General features: G+C 46.9%; 1 protein-coding gene across 3 annotated transcripts in view; it reads right to left on the bottom strand.

Moving 5' to 3' along the window:
• NUP37 (nucleoporin 37) overlaps positions 1-20212 on the bottom strand; it is a 61723-nt gene that overhangs the window by 20623 nt on the left and 20888 nt on the right. The gene's annotated exons all lie outside the window — the stretch shown is intronic.

Genomic DNA, 20212 nt, shown 5'->3' with positions numbered 1-20212 from the left:
ATTCAGGATTTATAAATGGCTCTCTTGATTGTCATGGCGGTCCTATAGGTTTAATCTCAGTGCCATATTTTGGCCTAAGAAATGGGTTTTGGCACTATGTGTACAATTTTTTTTAAAAAGTTTTTAGTTGTTTTGTCTAGACTTTTGTATGTCTTTTATAATAAAAATCTATATTGGTAAAATGCAAGCTATGCAACCATATTCCTTTTTTTCCCCCCAATTGTCTTTTTCTTTGTTTTTGACCTGTGCATGTTAACACCACCATCATATAGGTGGTGTCCTCTCCACTGAGATTTCTTGTGCCATAAAATTTCCCATTCCCATACATTTTATTCTTCTTTATAGACATAAATAATAATAGACTTGGTAATGCAATGTACTCAGTTACGGGTTGCACTTTACAGCCACAATATCCTGCCTGATCAAGGGTGTCCTAATTTAATCCAATAACCTCATATATAAGCATGACTCTCATAGTTCTCGCTGTCGGATTGGGCATTGCTGCTGTAACACGAACTGTAAAATACACTGGTGGACACAGGCAGGCGAGGGCCCCTCTGCAAGAATATATGGGCCCTTTGCAGTCCAATAGCTCATCATAATGCACAATTCCAACTGTTTTGGAGGTGGATATGGGCCCCCTCACCTCTTGAGCCCCTGTGTGGCTGCACAGATTGCACCAATGATATGTCTGCTCTTGGTAAAATATAGTCATGTCGATAACGGTTAACTCAATTTGTATGGTTTTCCTTTTCTATTAGGTCCTATTTACATTGCATTGGCCATTGGGCCTGTGCACTGCAACCCTATGGTGCATTACCAAACGTTTCCATAGGGAGCCATGTACCCCACAGATGCTGGAACGCATTGGTACACCTTTCTTTAACTATGCGATCTTATACAGAGTGTGGGAACAGACCCTCCGTTGGCATTTACTTTAGACATCCACTTTAACTATAGATATATACCGGACATGTTATTCTGAGGACCTCAAATCTAGTCCCGAATTGCTCCTTCTATAGGGCATGCACATTTATTTGGGAGGCAGAAGCTAGCTTAAATGGACAATCATCCAACATTATGAAGTATTACATAACACTGCAGAAGTTCCCACGTTCCATTTGGCTGCAAAAATGACCAAGCCATAGATAGGTTAGGCACAGACAACACAGCTGTGTGCAGCAGTTTCCACTGCAGCACCACAGACAGGTCACCTCCACTACTACTTCACTGTGCTCTACACGAAGGCTGGAGCCCAGATCACGGGACACGACGACTGCAGAATACACGAAGCTCAGCAGAGCACCTTACATGTGACGGTGAGTCTGTCAGATTCAGTCTGCCTTCAAGGAAAGTGTTTAACATCTTGTGTCTCACTAGTCCAGACTTATCTCCTGCTGGTTTCGTAGAGTGATGATCCTTATAAATATATGGTATTGTACAGAGGGGGCTATGGTGGCGAATGGCTGAGATCCAGAAGTAGTAATCATGGCTGTTACCAAGTAAATGTAAACAATGATATGTTCCCGACAGTGTACAAATGTTATATGGAAACCCATGGCATGAATGGAACTAATGGTACTATCACAATGTGCACATAATGATAGCAATATTATTTATTGGCTCACCTACATACTAAAAACATGATAGTAACGCATAAAACGACTGATTAATAATGGCATAATGACATATGATACTACTGCCGGTATTCCTATTGGAAGCTACTTATAGTTTTGTAGTTTTTAAGGTTGAAGGTAGACTTAATGAGGTATTCCCATCTGCAAGATCCTCTCCCAATATGTAGTAGGTGTCATAATAATAATATTAGCAAATATCTCCAATTAGAAATGTAGTATAGTTTTTCTGATTTGCTATGTCTCTAGTGGTATCTATGTGCTCTTAGATACCCACGGTTACGACCACTAGCAACTAACTGTCACTATATCAGTGGTCATAACCGTGGATACCTAAGGTCCTGCAAAGTGAATCAGAAGAACTACACTACATTTCTAATTCTAATTGGAGTTATTTGCTAATATTATTACACCTACTACATATTGGGATAGGGTCTTGGAGATGGGAATACTCCTTTAAGTCCATTGAGTTCAACCTATAGCCTAACATGTTACAAATGGCTGTAGAACTATTGTTTTTGTTGTCAATCAGAAATAATACACTGGCCATCACATGCTGATTCTTCATGCACGGTTACAACTTTAATGTGATTTAGCCTAAAAAAAAAAAAAGATTACAATTACATAACGCAAATGATTCAGTGCTCCACAGAGGCTGCCACAATGGAGAATGCATATAGCTGTGATGATTTCTGCACAATAGGTGAATTACAAGGGAGACATGGAAGGCAGGTAATGGATGTTCTGGCACTAGAAAAATTAAGAGGGGATTTTCTGTTTACAAAATTATCACTGAAATTAAAGCAAGTAGGCAATTTCAACCAAAATCTCTAGCTACCCAACATGTCAAGTTCAGATGATATCAGCAAACACTAATTCTAAATTACATTACATGGAAGCATGAGAAATATACTGTATATGTTCCCCTGCTGTGTACTGTGTAATGGACGTGTCTGAATATACAGGGACATCATCTGATCATACCACAGCTCCTGGGCAGGGGAGGAAACAAAAGACAGTGAACAGACGATGTAGCAGTGGGTTGCAGCTCACATTTTCTGTGAGGTAAAACATTTCCCTGCCTGTTTTATCACATGAGCGAGTGTAGAATCTCCAGTGCCCAGAGATTATCATAAATCAAGTCAGTGATGTAGGAGCTCCAGCTGCTGGTGAGCGTATATGTCACTGACTTGAGTTATGATGAGCTCAGACGGCTGAATATGTGGAGGAAACACACTCCTGTGACAAAACAGGCAGGATAATGTTTCACCTCACAGAAAACAATACCTGCCAGGAGAAATGGTATGTGCTGAAAATGTTCCTGCACGGTCAGACACAGCCATTACACAGTCCACAGCAAGAGCACATTTATAAGATTATCTCAACACAGGAACATTTTTTTTTTAACACCTTCAATTGTGGAACATATTTTCCATCCAAGATCTATTGATTAAAATGTACTTTGTGGGAAAAGCTCTTTAACATAAAACTGGAAGATAAGTAAACATCCAAGCAAGCCACAGTATCTCATATTGATCAGATATGTCATCAGTTGTTTAGTCCTGGGCAACCCCTTTAAGCAATGAATATGTTATGTTTGTGGAGCGGACAGGCTCAGATCCCTCTAGTAAACTGGGAGCTAAATACTCTTGCTCTACTTGGCTCTGCACTGCTACATTAAGCTCTGAGTTATAAAAGCCGTATTTCTGGGACTAATAAACAAGAAAATTGAACATTTTCAAGAACATCCAAAAGGTCTCGCTAGCCCGTGTAAAGCTCTGAGCAGAATGAATGATTTAAGGAAGACTGCGTTCCTCTCCGGATGCATTATTCTCATTGACGCATCTGGAAACATGGCAGACGATGTTCTTTTGGCATGCAGAACTAGGACCACTCTTGTGGTCAACTCTGACATTTCACATTACTTTTCCATTAACGGATCCCCAGCACTACATCACTAAAGTGGACATTTACACAACTCACAGCTAGCAAATGAAAGAGCTTTGTTTTTAAATAAATTAAGAAATCATTTCTGATCTAGGGAATAATTTGCTCATGTTAATATCGGTGCTGAATGCCTTTGTCACAGATTTAGTCATAACTTGTAGGAAACAAAAGTGCTAAAAAAGTAAGTCCATTGTGTCCTGCCCATAGCCACTGTGCAGCAGAGCCAGCATTGCACCAAATGCAGAAACTGCCCCATAGAGCACTGTGTCAGGCAAAGGAGGCAGAAGCTGTCTTCTCTCCTTGCTCCAGGGCAGCTCTTACTGGTGGTTTACACTATCTTGGTCCTTAACAATAACTTGCCCCTTGATAGAAAGAAATTGAGTTAAATAGCTTGAAAAGTCCCCAAATTCTGCCTCTTTCTTGGCGCTTCATCGATCACATACAGAGATATTCACATTTGTTGCTTTTGGAGCGCAGTATGTGACATCTCTGTAATGCAACCGGGCATTTCTTCACAGTCTTCTCTAGGGGTGTGCGCTTTTACCCCTCAGTCCCAGTTGCAGCCAATCATAGCTTGGAAGCATCTGAGACAGTTAAACCAGCTTTAAAAGGATTGTGACAGTAGATGTTACTATGTAATGTGAGAGCACCATGATATAATTGAACAGACCCGGATTCCAGTGATGTGTCATTTACTGGGCTGTGTGTTGCTGTTTCAATACAATCAGTGTTTTATCAGCAGGAGGCTTTTTGTCAATATACATTGTACAGACAAAGCTGTAGTGTTGGCAAGGATAGAAAGAGCTGAACATTCCGAGCACTGCTAGATCTGCAGCAGAGAAAACTGTGATTCTATCACAACTGCTGAACAAAGTAAACTACAGTATATAAATCGAGTATATGCTGACCCAAGTATAAGGCCTCAGTCACACTTCCGTTTTTTACATTCAGTCACAATCCGTCAAAATGTTGAAATGACGGATCCTGTGCAGATTGTAAAAAACTGATGCACTGGATCCGTTTTTTTGACGGATCTGTTGAGGCAGTTGTTGCCAGAATTTAAGGCTATGTGCACACGTTGTGTATGCGTCTTTGCTGCATTTTTTCGCTGCAAAAACGCATACACGACACAACCCATGTTAAAAATAATAATTACAAAAAAATCGTGATATTCTTACCTTCTGGCATCCCCCGCAGCCTTCCCGATGCTCGCGGCAGCTCTCGTTCCCAGTGATGCCTTGCGAGACAATGACCAGTGATGAAGTAGCGGTCTTGTGAGACCGATACATCATCTGGGGTTATTGTTGCAAGGCATCACTGGGAACGGGAGCTGCCGGGAGCATCGCGAGCATCGGGAAGGCTGCGGGGGCTGCCGGAAGGTAAGAATATCACAATTTTTTATTATTTTTAACATTATATCTTTTTACTATTGATGCTGCATAGGCAGCATCAATATTAAAAAGAGAGAGGCATGCTTCCATTATAGCCAACGACGGACAGTGCAGGATCTGGTGCTGGGCAATTTTCCGATGTACACAAAAAACGTTTCTATGTACATTGTCTCCACCCGACGGACAGCGATTATACGACGGATACAGCTCACGACGGACGAAACGGAAGGCCATCCGTCACAATCTGTCGCTAATACAAGTCTATAAGACAAAAACGGATCCAGCAGAAACATTTGCTGGATCCGTTTTTTTCACAAAACGACACATTGTGACGGAAACAGAAAGTCGGAAGTGTGAAAGAAGCCTAAGCCGAGGCACCTACTTTTGCCACGGAAAACTGGGTAAGCTTATTGACTCGAGTATAAGCTGGGTATGCATTGTCCCCTCAACACTGTCCTGCTATGTGTGGCTCCTCCATCCATGTCCTGGTATGAATGTCTCCCAATCTCTGTCATTGTATGCATGCCTCCTTATCCCTGTCCTGGTATGAATGCCTCCCCATCCCTGTCCTGGCATGAATGCCTCCCCATCCCTGTCCTGGCATGAATGCCTCCCCATCCCTGTCCTGGTATGAATCCCTCTTATCCCTGTCCTGGTATGAATGCCTCCCCATCCCTGTCCTGGTATGAATGCCTCCCAATCTCTGTCCTGGTATGAATGCCTCCCCATCCCTGTCCTGGAATGAATGCCTCCCCATCCCTGTCCTGGCATGAATGCCTCCCCATCCCTGTCCTGGTATGAATGCCTCCTTATCCCTGTCCTGATATGAATGCCTCCCCATCCCTGTCCTGGTATGAATGCCTCCTAATCTCTGTCCTGGTATGAATGTCTCCCCATCCCTGTCCTGGTATGAATGCCTCCCTATCCCTGTCCTGGTATGAATGGCTCCCCATCCCTGTCCTGGTATGAATGCCTCCCCATCCCTGTCCTGGTATGAATGCCTCCCCATCCCTGTCCTGCTATGTGTGGCTCCTCCATCCATGTCCTGGTATGAATGTCTCCCAATCTCTGTCATTGTATGCATGCCTCCCTATCCCTGTCCTGGAATGAATGCCTCCCCATCCCTGTCCTGGTATGAATGCCTCCCCATCCCTGTCCTGGTATGAATGCCTCCCCATCCCTGTCCTGATATGAATGTCTCCCAATCTCTGTCATTGTATGCATGCCTCCCTATCCCTGTCCTGGTATGAATGCCTCCCCATCCCTGTCCTGGTATGAATGCCTCCCCATCCCTGTCCTGCTATGTGTGGCTCCTCCATCCATGTCCTGGTATGAATGTCTCCCAATCTCTGTCATTGTATGCATGCCTCCCTATCCCTGTCCTGGTATGAATGCCTCCCCATCCCTGTCCTGGTAGGAATGCCTCCCCATCCCTGTCCTGGTAGGAATGCCTCCCCATCCCTGTCCTGGTAGGAATGCCTCCCCATCCCTGTCCTGGTAGGAATGCCTCCCCATCCCTGTCCTGGTAGGAATGCCTCCCCATCCCTGTCCTGGTAGGAATGCCTCCCCATCCCTGTCCTGGTATGAATGCCTCCCCATCCCTGTCCTGGAATGAATGCCTCCCCATCCCTGTCCTGGAATGAATGCCTCCCCATCCCTGTCCTGGAATGAATGCCTCACCATCCCTGTCCTGGTATGAATGCCTCACCATCCCTGTCCTGGTATGAATGCCTCACCATCCCTGTCCTGGTATGAATGCCTCCCCATCCCTGTCCTGGTATGAATGCCTCCCCATCCCTGTCCTGGTATGAATGCCTCCCCATCCCTGTCCTGGTATGAATGCCTCCCCATCCCTGTCCTGGTATGAATGCCTCCCCATCCCTGTCCTGGTATGAATGCCTCCCCATCCCTGTCCTGGTATGAATGCCTCCCCATCCCTGTCCTGGTATGAATGCCTCCCCATCCCTGTCCTGGTATGAATGCCTCCCCATCCCTGTCCTGGTATGAATGCCTCCCCATCCCTGTCCTGGTATGAATGCCTCCCCATCCCTTTCCCTGTCTGTATGCCTTCCCCTGTTCTGTCCCTGAATGCATGCCCCCCCATCCCTGTCCTGGTATGAATGCCTCCTCATCCCTGTCTGCATGTTTCCCTATCCCTGTCATTGTATGCATGCCTCCCCGTCCCTGCATGTATGACTCCCCTGTTCCGTCCCTGTATGCTTGCCTCCCCCCGTTCCGTCCCTGTGTGCATACCTCCTCCGTTCCGTCCCTGTATGCATGCCTCCCCCGTTCTGTCCCTGTATGCATGTCTCCCCCATTCGCTCCCTGTATGCATGCCTCCTCCATTCCGTCCCTGTATGCATGCCTCCCCCTTTTCCTGTCCTGGTATGCATTTCTCCCCCTTTCCTGGTATGCATGCCTCCCCTTTCCCTGTCCTGGTATGCATGCCTCCCCCGTTCCGTCCCTGTATGCATGTCTCCCCCTTCTCTGTCCTGGTATGAATGCCTCCCCGTCCCTGTATGCATGCCTCCCCCGTCCCATCCCTGTATGCATGCCTCCCACGTTCCGTCCTGTATGCATGCCTCCCCCTTTTCCTGTCCTGGTATGCATGCCTCCCCCGTTACATAGTTATTAAGGTTGAAGGAAGACTATAAGTCCATCTAGTTCAACCCATGGCCTAACCTAACATGCCCTAACATGTTGATCCAGAGGAAGGCAAAAAAAAAAAACCATGTGGCAAAGTGTAAGCTCCACATTGGGGAAAAAAATTCCTTCCCGACTCCACATACGGCAATCAGACTAGTTCCCTGGATCAACGCCCTATCGAGGAATCTAGTATATATACCCAGTAACATTATACTTTTCCAGAAAGGCATCCAGTCCCCTCTTAAATTTAAGTAATGAATCACTCAATACAACATCATACGGCAGAGAGTTCCATAGTCTCACTGCTCTTACAGTAAAGAATCCGCGTCTGTTATTATGCTTAAACCTTTTTTCCTCCAAACGCAGAGGATGCCCCCTTGTCCCTGTTTCAGGTCTATGATTAAAAAGATCATCAGAAAGGTCTTTGTACTGTCCCCTCATATATTTATACATTAAAATAAGATCACCCCTAAGCCTTCGTTTTTCCAAACTAAATAGCCCCAAGTGTAATAACCTATCTTGGTATTGCAGACCCCCCAGTCCTCTAATAACCTTGGTCGCTCTTCTCTGCACCCGCTCCAGTTCAGCTATGTCTTTCTTATACACCGGAGACCAGAACTGTGCACAGTATTCTAAGTGTGGTCGAACTAGTGACTTGTATAGAGGTAAAATAGGGATGTTTGTGTACTCACCGTAAAATCCTTTTCTCCGAGCCATTCATTGGGGGACACAGACCGTGGGGTGTATGCTGCTGCCAATAGGAGGCTGACACTAAGTGATACAAAAAAAGTTAGCTCCTCCCCTGCAGTATATACCCTCCTGCTGGCTCTCAGCTAACCAGTTCGGTGCAAAAGCAGTAGGAGATCAATAACAATATATGAGCGTATATCATGTCATATTCTAAAAAACAAGCATAAGCTAATAACAGGGTGGGAGCTGTGTCCCCCAATGAATGGCTCGGAGAAAAGGATTTTACGGTGAGTACACAAAAATCCCTATTTCTCCTTCGCCTCATTGGGGGACACAGACCGTGGGACGTCCCAAAGCAGTCCCTGGGTGGGGACAACAATAGATCAGGCCCTGTGTAACCGCTACTTACAAGTGCGCCACCGCGGCCTGCAGAGTCCGCCTGCCCAGACTCACATCTGTGGAAGTGTGGGAATTATAGTGCTTCAAGAATGCATGCGGACTGGACGAATCCGCAAGCTTGCAGGCGTGCCTTGCTGACGCCTGGTGCCTAGAACCCTTGACAGACAGGGAGATCGGCTGACATCTAGCACGGAAGGACTCCTGTATGGTGAAAAGAATTCACCATGTTATCATGGTCGATAAAACGGCTAAACCCTTCCTGAAAATGTCAGGAAGCCTTCCTCTACCGTCAGGAAGCCCAAATAAAATGTCCAACCTTCAGAAGGACGCTGTCCTCAAGACGTACCTACTCAGATCACTCACTTCGTCCAGAATATGGGGGATCTTATTCCATTTTGTGGACTGGAGCCAAAAGAGATGAGGGAAGAACTATGCCCTCATAACAGTGGTAATACAGTACCACCTTGGTAACAAGGGATGGAGATGGCCTGAGGACAACCTTGCCTCGAAGGTAATAAGGAAAAAAAGTCTGAAAGAGCAGAGAAGCTAGCTCCGAAGACTCGTCAGAGTGAGAATATCGCAGAGGAGAACGGGACGACTTTCCCTGATAGTAAAGTCTGCCCAGATGAAAAAGGAGCCTACTGTAAGGCTCCTAGGAATAATAAGGTCCCAATGATCTAACGGTATGCGATAGGGAAGAACTACGTGTGAAAACTCCCTGTGAGAAAGTCCCTACTTGCAGTTGTGCTGCGATAAGGCGAGAAGATACTAGCTCCGCAAACAAAAAACGGACGTGGTCAGTGCGGATCTCTGAGGATCACTGGGGCCCCTTTCTGCTTCCGAAAGGCTTTCGGAAGCAGTGGAAGGGGAGTTATGGAAACTGGTACCACGGCAGAACCAGAGCATGGAGAGCGATGGCTCTTGGATCTCGAGGCCGAACCACGAACTCGAGTACATTGGCCTTCAGTCTGGACGTCATCCCACCTACAACTGGAGAGCTCCAGTAAGGACAGATCTGATGGAAGACTTCGGGGTGAAGTTCCCACTGACTTGAGGCGGAACCCTGACGGCTGAATTTGTTTGCCGTTCAGAGTTCTACTTCTGGGATATATACTGCCGAGATCACCGAATAATAGACTTCGGCCCATCAGAGAAAGTGAGGTACCTCGGTCATGGCGCCTGATCGTGGGTACCTGCTAGATGACTGACGTAAGGCACCGCCGTGGCATTATCCAATTGAATTCGGATAGGGTGACCCGCCAGAAGGCAGTGGACCTGATGTAAGACTACCGTTCGGATCTCCAGAACAATGATGGGGAGAAGAAGACTGGCATTGGTAGTTACTAATAACCATTGAACCGGGAGAAAGGCCCTGGATAAAGAAGGAGCTCAGAGACTATTGTCTGAAAGTCTATTTGACTTGCTGAAAACGAGCGGAGCGAAGGAAACCGCTTCCATTGTCGTCACCAATTTTCCTCAGAACTCTCTTAGCAAATCGAATGAAATGAGGGGTGAGTAATCAAGTCCTCAGAACTCTCCTTGCGCGAGCTCCCTGTTGAAGGGCCATGACCTTGTCTCGAGGAAGAATTCCCATCCTTCTAGAAGTGTGCAGGATCATCCTCAAAAAGGATATCTGCTGGGCTGGAAAAGAGGAGAACTTGTCTTAGTGTAGCTGCCAGCCCAGGAGAGAAGGTATCGCAAGAGATATAGACGACTCAGCGTAGTCCTGGAAGGGCGGCTAGACAGACCAAACAGGGCAGGACGAGCACGCCTCTAGAGTGTAAGAGAAACATGACATCCGCCATGACCCGAGCGAACACTCTGGGTGCGGAAGCAAGGCCAAAGGACAAGGTTGTGACATGAAAATGCTGTTGACGAATGGAAAGGCGAAGGAATTTTTGCAGAGGGCAAGCAACCCGAATGTCGATGGATGCCGGAAACTGCACCTTTTTCTGTTGAAGTAATGGCTGAGCGGAGGAACTCGATCCAAAGAAGGAGGACCATGTCAAAGGTTGTTAGAAGTTTGAGGTCCAGGGTCGATCTTACTTTTCGTTCCCCTGTTTGGAACCAAGATCCCTTAGATCTAGACTGTGCTGGACAATCCTTATACAATCCTTTGTCAGTCTCCCGCTCAAAGGATTTGATTGGCCAGTTGTTGCTGGTGTGAATCAAGGTAGTTAAGGTCTCCAGCCAGGAGACCATTGCTCTAGGAATCCATGCAGCCGCTAGGGAGGATAGAGCGCTGGACTCGAAGCCGCAAGACGGAACGAACCAGATTTGCTATCTGACAGTCCGTGGTATTTTTAATTGATGACCCATCAGGTAGGGATACTGGTAGGAATACCACAGGAGATTCTACCCGGTTAATCTGCCCCATGGCAGAATGTGCGGCTGCATCCAGCAGGTCATAGTCTCTTGCCATCTCCTCTTTTCACGGTGCAGAGATAAAAATTAGGCACCCTCGATCCATCAACCTCTTAACAGGGAAGTGGAGAGGAATTGACCGCCTTCTTGCATCATCCACTAAACAGTGGTGATGCAGAGGGGGGAGCTCGTACGCCAAAAAGGGTGCCTCTATATGTCCACAGAGTACAGGTCTCCAGGTGGACAGGACAGGTTGTCTGGCGTTAGGCCTGGATGCAGAAGAGGAAACATGGAGACGACACTCTGTGTGCTCATCTGTTGATGGTGTGGGGAGATCGGTGCCCTTTAAAGGACCCGTCGCCCTTAAAAAACAGGCCAGGCATGGCATCCCACGTAGAGGCTTCTGTCCAGTGAATCGCTTATCCGAATTGAATGGCAAATGCTCTCGAGGGAGTTTAGTCTCTGAAGCTCTGGCAAGCTCAGGCAATATCCAATCCATATTCAGAGCCTTGTTGTCATCAAATCATTGGTGAGGGAGCAGGAAACGAAAAACTTCCGTTTTCTAGATGCCTGTATGTTTCTAGACGCCTGCACGTTTCTAGAATACTTGCGGCCCCTGCTAGCCGACGGCTCCCATGTAGGATAGGGACCATGTATATTGGTCCTGCGAGCACTCCAAACACAGAGGGTACACAGAGGGATTCAATCTCTTGGTCAGAGAACCATGGATTGGTCAGTGAAGAAGTCCACTGAGGGGAACTAGAGGATAAAGCTGGGGTCGGCGGCGGAGGGCTCCTCGGATTGATCAAGCGCCCTTAAGACCAGGGAATACTGGTCATACGCCTTTAAGACCAGGGAATACTGGTCATGCGCCTTTAAGAACAGAGAATACTGGTCATGCGCCTTTAAGACCAGGAAATACTGGCCATGCGCCTTTATGATTGGGGAATACCGGCCATGCGCCTTTAAGACCGGGGAATACTGGTCATGCGCCTTTAAGACCAGAGCATACTGGTCATGCGCCTTTAAGACCAGAGAATACTGGTCATGCACCTTTAAGACCAGGGAATACTGGTCATGCACCTTTAAGACCAGAGAATACTGGTCATGCACCTTTAAGACCAGAGAATACTGGTCATGCACCTTTAAGACCAGAGAATACTGGTCATGCACCTTTAAGACCAGAGAATACTGGTCATGCACCTTTAAGACCAGAGAATACTGGTCATGCACCTTTAAGACCAGAGAATACTGGTCATGCACCTTTAAGACCAGAGAATACTGGTCATGCACCTTTAAGATCAGAGAATACTGGTCGTGCACCTTTTTTTTTTTTTTTTAAACATAAATTTTTATTTACAAATTGTGTCAAGCATTACATCTTATTGACATTAAATTCTTAATAATTAACACAACGTTATGGGGATTAGGGAAGGGAAGAGGATAGGGGAAATGGTGACATTACAATAACTATCCAATCACATTCTCTATATGCAAATCTGCAAAGTCATTTAAGAACGGTATTTAAACGGAAAGATAACCAATTGTTCCATTTTTTCTGAAATTGAGCTATATTATTATTAGATGTAGCGATTATTTTTTCTGATAGGCAATTTTCGTTGATCAGTGATACGACCTCGGGCAGTGAGGGGCACCTGGAGTTTTTCCAGTAACTAGCAATTTTGAGTCTTGTTGCTACAATAATATGTACAATCACTGTACGGAACTCATAGGGAAACGAGTCCAAATCAATAGCGAGTAACGCCTGCTGTGCATTAAGAGTCACCGGTATACCACAAATCTGGAACATCAGATGATCTATGGCTGCCCACAGACGTCTAATTCTGTCACAACTCCACCATATATGTAGCATGTCTGCACAGGGGTCTCCACACCTCCAGCACGTGTCTGGGGAACTGCAGAACATCCTGGACAATCTACTGGGAGTGAAATACCACCGATATAACAATTTCCTGGCGTTTTCTATGTGGTTAGTACATTTAGATTGGCTTCCAATAATTAAGAAGGATGCCCTCCACTGATCGGGTGTGAATGTGCAGTTTAGGTCTTTTTCCCACTTTTGCAGGTATGTAGTTAGAGAGGGCAGAGTATTCTCCAACATACAGTCGTAGCTTGTGGACAGCGCTCTAATCTGTGATGTCGGGTTCATCAGCATAGAGTAAAGTTTAGATGGCGGTGCAGGCATCTGTTTTTTCCTTTCAGTTAGGAAATGCCGGATCTGCAAATATTTGTAAAAATCCCTTTGAGGAACATTGTATTTATCTCTCAATGATGTAAAAGTAATTAATTCCTCCCCCTCATACAAGTTCCCAATTGAGGTGGTTTTGGGTAAATTCCAATTTTTAAGTTTGAGGTCCGGGATACAATGCTCCAGTGTCTCTATAGGAGCTTTGAGGAATGCGGTTTGTATAAGGCCTAATTTATTAGTCAACACTCTCCATAGCTCCAGAGCCGCGTCTATTGTTGGGGACATTTTTAGGTTTCTATTAGGGACTTTAGTTTGATGTGCATGGTAAAAAGCTGAGACATTGGAGGTTCTCATCAAATGTTTTTCAATTGCTATCCAGTGCCGATCATCATCATTATTCCACATGAATCGTAACTGTTCGAATAATGCGACCCTGTAGTACCGGACCACTGAGGGGCACCCCAGGCCACCCTTACTCATAGGGATGTAAAGCGTGTCCGCTTGGACTCTGGGTTTTCTCTCTTGCCAAATGTATTTTAAAATCATTGCTTGAATCTCTTTTAATATTTTCATTGGGAATATGATGGGGAGATTGCGGAACAAATACAGTATTTGTGGGAGAATGAACATTTTTACCGATGCAATCCTGCCCAGCCATGATAGTTCGTGTTTCTTCATACGTAACATGTCAGTTTGGATTTTCTTCCTTAGAGACTCATAATTCAGTGATAGCATTTTATCTGCCGAGAGTGTCAGCCGAATACCCAAATACTCAATGTGGTCATTTTCCCACTTAAAAGGGTACTTATTCTCAAAGCTTTTGGGGTGTTTTGTGAGAGGGGTCAGGTTTAATACCTGGCATTTAGACACGTTCAGCTTATAATATGATATTTTAGTATATGAATCGATTACTTGCATTGCTGCCGGTAATGATTCTGTCGGGTTTGTTAACGCTAGAATGATGTCGTCAGCAAATAAGCCTATTTTGTGTTCCGTTTTATTCACCTGAATTCCTGATATCATCGAGTGTGATCTAATTTTCTGCGCTAGAGGCTCAATCACCAAAGCGAATATAAGGGGTGATAGCGGACACCCCTGTCTCGTCCCGTTAGTAATAGTAAACCTGTCCGACATCATTCCAGAGACAGAAACCGATGCTGATGGGTGAGAATATAGCAGAGTGATTGCTTTAGCAATATTACCCGTAAATCCGAATCTGGCCAGAACCTCAAACAGGTATCCCCAATGCACCCGATCGAACGCCTTCTCCGCGTCCAGGGATAGGAGCAGAGAAGGCGTCCGGTCGCTCCCCGCCACATGGATGAGGTCAATCATTCGTCTGGTGCCGTCCAATGTCTGTCTAGATTTGATAAATCCAACCTGGTCTCTGTGCACCAGGGAAGGGATTACATCGGAGAGTCTATTTGCTAAGATTTTGGAGTACAGCTTGAGGTCAGTATTTAGTAGGGATATTGGCCTGAAATTACTTGGATGATCGGGAGTTTTTCCTGGCTTGGGAAGAGGGACTATAGTCGCTTGTAACATTTCTTCTCGTATTTTGCCTGTTTCAAATATATTTTGGAAGACTAATAATAGATGTGGGGACAATATTTGGTTGAATAACTTCAAGTATTCATTAGTTATACCATCCGGTCCTGGGGATTTATTATTTTTTGTTGCCTGAATGGTTTGTTGGATTTCTTTTTGGCTTATAGGTTGATTTATTGCCATCAATTTATCCTCTGGGATTTGGGGTAAAGATATGCTATTCAGGAAATTATTAATTAGCTCAGCGTTGGGTTGTGGGATAAGGTTGTCGGTCTTGAGATTATAGAGTGAGGAGTAATATCTTGCGAAAGTATTCGCAATTTCTTTAGGGTTGTATATTTTGTTCTTTTGATCATCTTGTATGTGAGCTATTTTTTGCTTTGTTAATCTCGCTTTAATCTTATTGGCAAGTATTTTACTCGCCTTATTCCCCTGCCAATAATATTTAGCTTTATTCCTCCTCAAATTATGCTCATATTTATATTGGAATAGCTGATATAGTTCGTATCTTGCCTTTTGTAGTTTCCTATATACCGTGGGTGATGGGCTATGTTTATGGATGTTTTCCATTGTTGCTATATTTTTATTGAGCTCTTCTATTTGTCGCATTCTCAATTTTTTGTGTTGCGCTGCTATCTGTATTAGCCGCCCTCTTATATAGGCCTTGTGGGCGCACCACACTGTGGTCGGGGATATGTCAGGGGTACTATTGATATCAAAAAATTCCTGGAGAAGGTCGTTAAGTTGGGATTTAATATTATCTGAGGCTATTAAGAAGTTATTAATTCTCCACGGAGAATAAGTTAAATTATTGTACGTCTCTTTAATTTGGCATGTTACAGGAGCGTGGTCCGACCAGGTTATGTTCCCAATTTTTGCTGATTGTATATTTTGTAGGAGCCATTTATCCACTACTATTAGATCTATTCTTGAATATACTTTATGTGGGTGGGAGTAATATGTATAATCCCTTTCAGAAGCATGAAGGACCCTCCACGTGTCATACAATTCTTCTGATATAAGACACTGGGACAGCGCATGGGATTGGGACTTTTTCTTTGAGCACCAAGATTTGTCTATGTTGGGGATCGGGACGAGGTTAAAATCTCCACAGATTAGCAGGGATCCTTGTTTTATTTTGGATAATTTAGTTATGAGGTCTTTAATAAAAGTGATTTGACCTGTATTGGGTGCATATATAGATGCAATTGTATACACCTTGTTATTGATGCTAGATATTACATATCTGCCTTCATCATCCAGAACGCTATCAACAAGCTGGAACGCTACAGTGTCTTTTATTGCAATCGCTACCCCTCTCTTCTTTTTCGCCGCATATGACACATAGATATGGGGGTAATTTTTATGTTGTAGTCTATGGGTATCATCACGATTTAAATGAGTTTCTTGGACACATAGTATGTCCGCTTTGAGTGCCTGGGCTTCCTTCCATAATAACGATCTCTTGAAAGGGCTGTTTAGGCCTTTCACATTAATGCTAGATATTTGAAATACCATCAGTTACAAAAAAGAAAAAAAAATTCAATCAGTCACCAGATACAGGATAATAATAAGGGAAACAAAGGGGTTAAAGTAATTAACAACAACCAGAACAAGTACAACTTGTACAACTCAGAGTCCGGTTCTATGTGAACCAACTGGATAGTCGTTCCTATCCAGTATTAAAGGGGGGGAGAGAATAGAAAAAACGAAAGCAATATTCTCATGCCCCTTCAACCTGCCAGCCAGGCAAAAAAATAACAGTGTGGTGTCCTGGCATAGGCACACAGGGGATACATATGGTAACAGAGTACTTGCGTGAGAATCAGGTCCATTCTTTGTTCAGTGTCGGGGGTCTTTTCTTTAGTGGGGAGCTGGTATCTTCATCCACTGATGTCAGGGACCATTCCTGGAGCAGGGTCATGGCCTCTCTGGGAGACGCAAGGACGTGTGAAGTTCCGTTTTTCGTCACGATGAGCTTTACTGGATATCCCCACTTGTAGACAATACTGTTGTCCCGTAGAATCTTGGTTGCGGATGAGAATTCTCGCCTCCTGTTCAGGGTTGTCGCAGACAAGTCGGTGAACACCAGAATGTTCCGGAATCTTTCTGGAAGTTCTTGCTTTGCTGACGCTGACTTGGTCACTGCCTCCTTGAAATGGTAGAAGTGCAGCCTGGCTATCACGTCTCGCGGTGCGGAGCTGGGAGCAGACTTTGGTTTGGGGATCCGATGTGCCCTGTCAATCAGCAGGTCCCTCTGTTCTGCTGACGGCACCAGAATTGTGAAGAAGTCCATTAGAAACTCCTTTAGTGTATCCGCTGACACACTCTCAGGGATTCCTCTGAAACGTAGGTTATTGCGCCTGGATCGGTCTTCTAGGTCTGCAAGCTTCAGTTTTAGGGCCATGATTTCTTCGTCCGCTTCATTATGCGCGTCTACTAGTTGGTTGTGCGCCGTAGTATATTCCTCCAGTTTCCCCTCTATGTGTGAGGTTCTGTCGCCAATCTGCGTTATTTCTTTATGTAGCTCAGTGAAAGCCGTTGTGATATCAGTATGAATGGCTTGCTTCAGGTCTCCCAGCAGGGATTTGAGTGTGGCTACAGTGACAGGGGCAGAATTGGAGTCTGTAATAGGAGAGTCTGAGGAGACGGTCAGGGCTGTGTTTAGTGGCTGTAAATCTTCAGGCTCTGAACCTTCAGCATTCCTAGCAGGGGGGAAAAGCAGGGACTGCAGCGTTGGTGAATAGCTCTGTGTGCTCAGGGATCTTTCAGTTTTGCTGGGAGTTTGGGGCTGGTGGAGTGATTCACTGTGCAGCTCTGACCTTTGCTTCACACTGCCATCACTCCTGCTGCTGCCGGCGGCCGCGTGGTGAGAGTTGCGGTCGCCATCTTGGATCCAACTACCCATCGCTTCAAAGACCTGGACCCTGCTGGGCGCCTGCCCCCTCCTTCTCCCTCGCTTCATTCCTGGAGTACACCACCGCCTGGCTTATCTTATCTTCAGATCTGACCTCCTCCGGTCACCTCACTGTGCTTTGGGCCGCTTATGATAGCTGGTGGTTAGGGAGCTCGAGCCTCGCACGTCCGCTCAGCTCCACATCCGGTCACGCCCCCTGGTCGTGCACCTTTAAGACCAGGGAATACTGGTCGAGCTCCTTTAAGACCAGGGAATACTGGTCATGCGCCTTTAAGACCAGGGAATACTGGTCATGCGCCTTTAAGACCAGGGAATACTGGTCATGCGCCTTTAAGACCACGCCAGGTACTTCCTTACCCGGGTACTGATGTAGAGTCGATGTGCCCCTTTAATGCAAAAATACTGTCACCCCAGTGTGAGCTGGCCGGGTGGACCAAGATGGCCACCGGGAGCTGCAGAGTTGATAAAATCTCGCAGAGAGCGAGAAGCGCCAATTTTGGGGGCGGAGCCACAGACACGATGTTGAATAGGCCTAAGCCAGGGCCTAAATTTCTGTAGCCGGCGGGCGACACCAGCGGGGCGTTCCAGGCAAGACTTCCAGGATGCGGCCTACAAATCGGCTGAAGCCGGGGACTAAATTTTTGCAGCCATCCAGAGCGTTACCTCAGAGAGGTGGGCCACAGGGAAGTGTCTGAGGCTGCCTGTCAGCATGTGAATATCCCACTGAAGATGGATCCACTCACCATTGATGCGCGTCCCGGCATGGAGCCGCCGCGGATGTGGGTTTCAGCGCTGTTCTGTGCAGCGTGGACGGTGCAGGGATAAGCCTCAATCCATCATCCCTTTGTTAGGGAGGAGGAGAGGACCCGTCCGCCTCCTTGTGCCATCCGCTTTCACAATGGTGGGACAGTGGGGGCCGCTCGGACGCCATAGAGAGGGCCTCTGTACAGCCACGGAGTTCAGTCCGGGTGGACAGGGCCAGTTGTCCGGCATTAGGCCTGGCTCCAGGAGAGGATACATGGAGGCGACACTCCATGTGGTCGCCTGCTGCTGGTGTGGGGAGATCGGGACTCGAAGGAACCGTCGCCCCTGAAGTGAGCTCAGGCATGGCTTCCCACGTCGCAGGAGAGGGTACGGGGAGGTATACTCGCCGTGCTCGCCTGTTGATGGTTCGGGGGAGATCAGATCCTTGAAAGGAACCGTCGCCCCCTTCACTCCGTTAATTAAAAAATAAAAATTTACAGAAAAGTAAACAATAAAATAAAAACGTTGGGGTCTGAAACAGACCCATGTGCCTCCTACAGACACTAAGCAAGAACTGGTTAGCTGAGAGCCAGCAGGAGGGTGTATACTGCAGGGGAGGAGCCGAGAGCCAGCAGGAGGGTGTATACTGCAGGGAGGAGCTGAGAGCCAGCAGGAGGGTATATACTACATGGGAGGAGCCGAGAGCCAGCAGGAGGGTGTATACTGCATGGGAGGAGCCGAGAGCCAGCAGGAGGGTGTATACTGCAGGGGAGGAGCCGAGAGCCAGCAGGAGGGTGTATACTGCAGGGGAGGAGCTGAGAGCCAGCAGGAGGGTGTATACTGCATGGGAGGAGCCGAGAGCCAGCAGGAGGGTGTATACTGCAGGGGAGGAGCCGAGAGCCAGCATGAGGGCGTATACTGCAGGGGAGGAGCTGAGAGCCAGCATGAGGGCGTATACTGCAGGGGAGGAGCTGAGAGCCAGCAGGAGGGTATATACTGCATGGGAGGAGCCGAGAGCCAGCAGGAGGGTGTATACTGCAGGGGAGGAGCCGAGAGCCAGCAGGAGGGTGTATACTGCAGGGGAGGAGCCGAGAGCCAGCAGGAGGGTGTATACCGCAGGGGAGGAGCTGAGAGCCAGCAGGAGGGTGTATACTGCATGGGAGGAGCCGAGAGCCAGCAGGAGGGTGTATACTGCAGGGGAGGAGCTGAGAGCCAGCAGGAGGGTGTATACTGCAGGGGAGGAGCTGAGAGCCAGCAGGAGGGTGTATACTGCAGGGGAGGAGCCGAGAGCCAGCAGGAGGGTGTATACTGCATGGGAGGAGCCGAGAGCCAGCAGGAGGGTGTATACTGCAGGGGAGGAGCCGAGAGCCAGCAGGAGGGTGTATACCGCAGGGGAGGAGCTGAGAGCCAGCAGGAGGGTGTATACTGCATGGGAGGAGCCGAGAGCCAGCAGGAGAGTGTATACTGCAGGGGAGGAGCTGAGAGCCAGCAGGAGGGTGTATACTGCAGGGGAGGAGCTGAGAGCCAGCAGGAGGGTGTATACTGCAGGGGAGGAGCCGAGAGCCAGCAGGAGGGTGTATACTGCAGGGGAGGAGCTGAGAGCCAGCAGGAGGGTGTATACTGCAGGGGAGGAGCTGAGAGCCAGCAGGAGGGTGTATACTGCAGGGGAGGAGCCGAGAGCCAGCAGGAGGGTGTATACTGCATGGGAGGAGCCGAGAGCCAG

This window comes from Ranitomeya imitator, chromosome 4 (assembly GCF_032444005.1).
Source record: "Ranitomeya imitator isolate aRanImi1 chromosome 4, aRanImi1.pri, whole genome shotgun sequence".
In the NCBI taxonomy this organism is placed as follows: Eukaryota; Metazoa; Chordata; class Amphibia; order Anura; family Dendrobatidae; genus Ranitomeya; species Ranitomeya imitator.
Note: the sequence above shows the minus strand (reverse complement) of the source record. Positions and strands in the feature narration are given on the sequence as shown.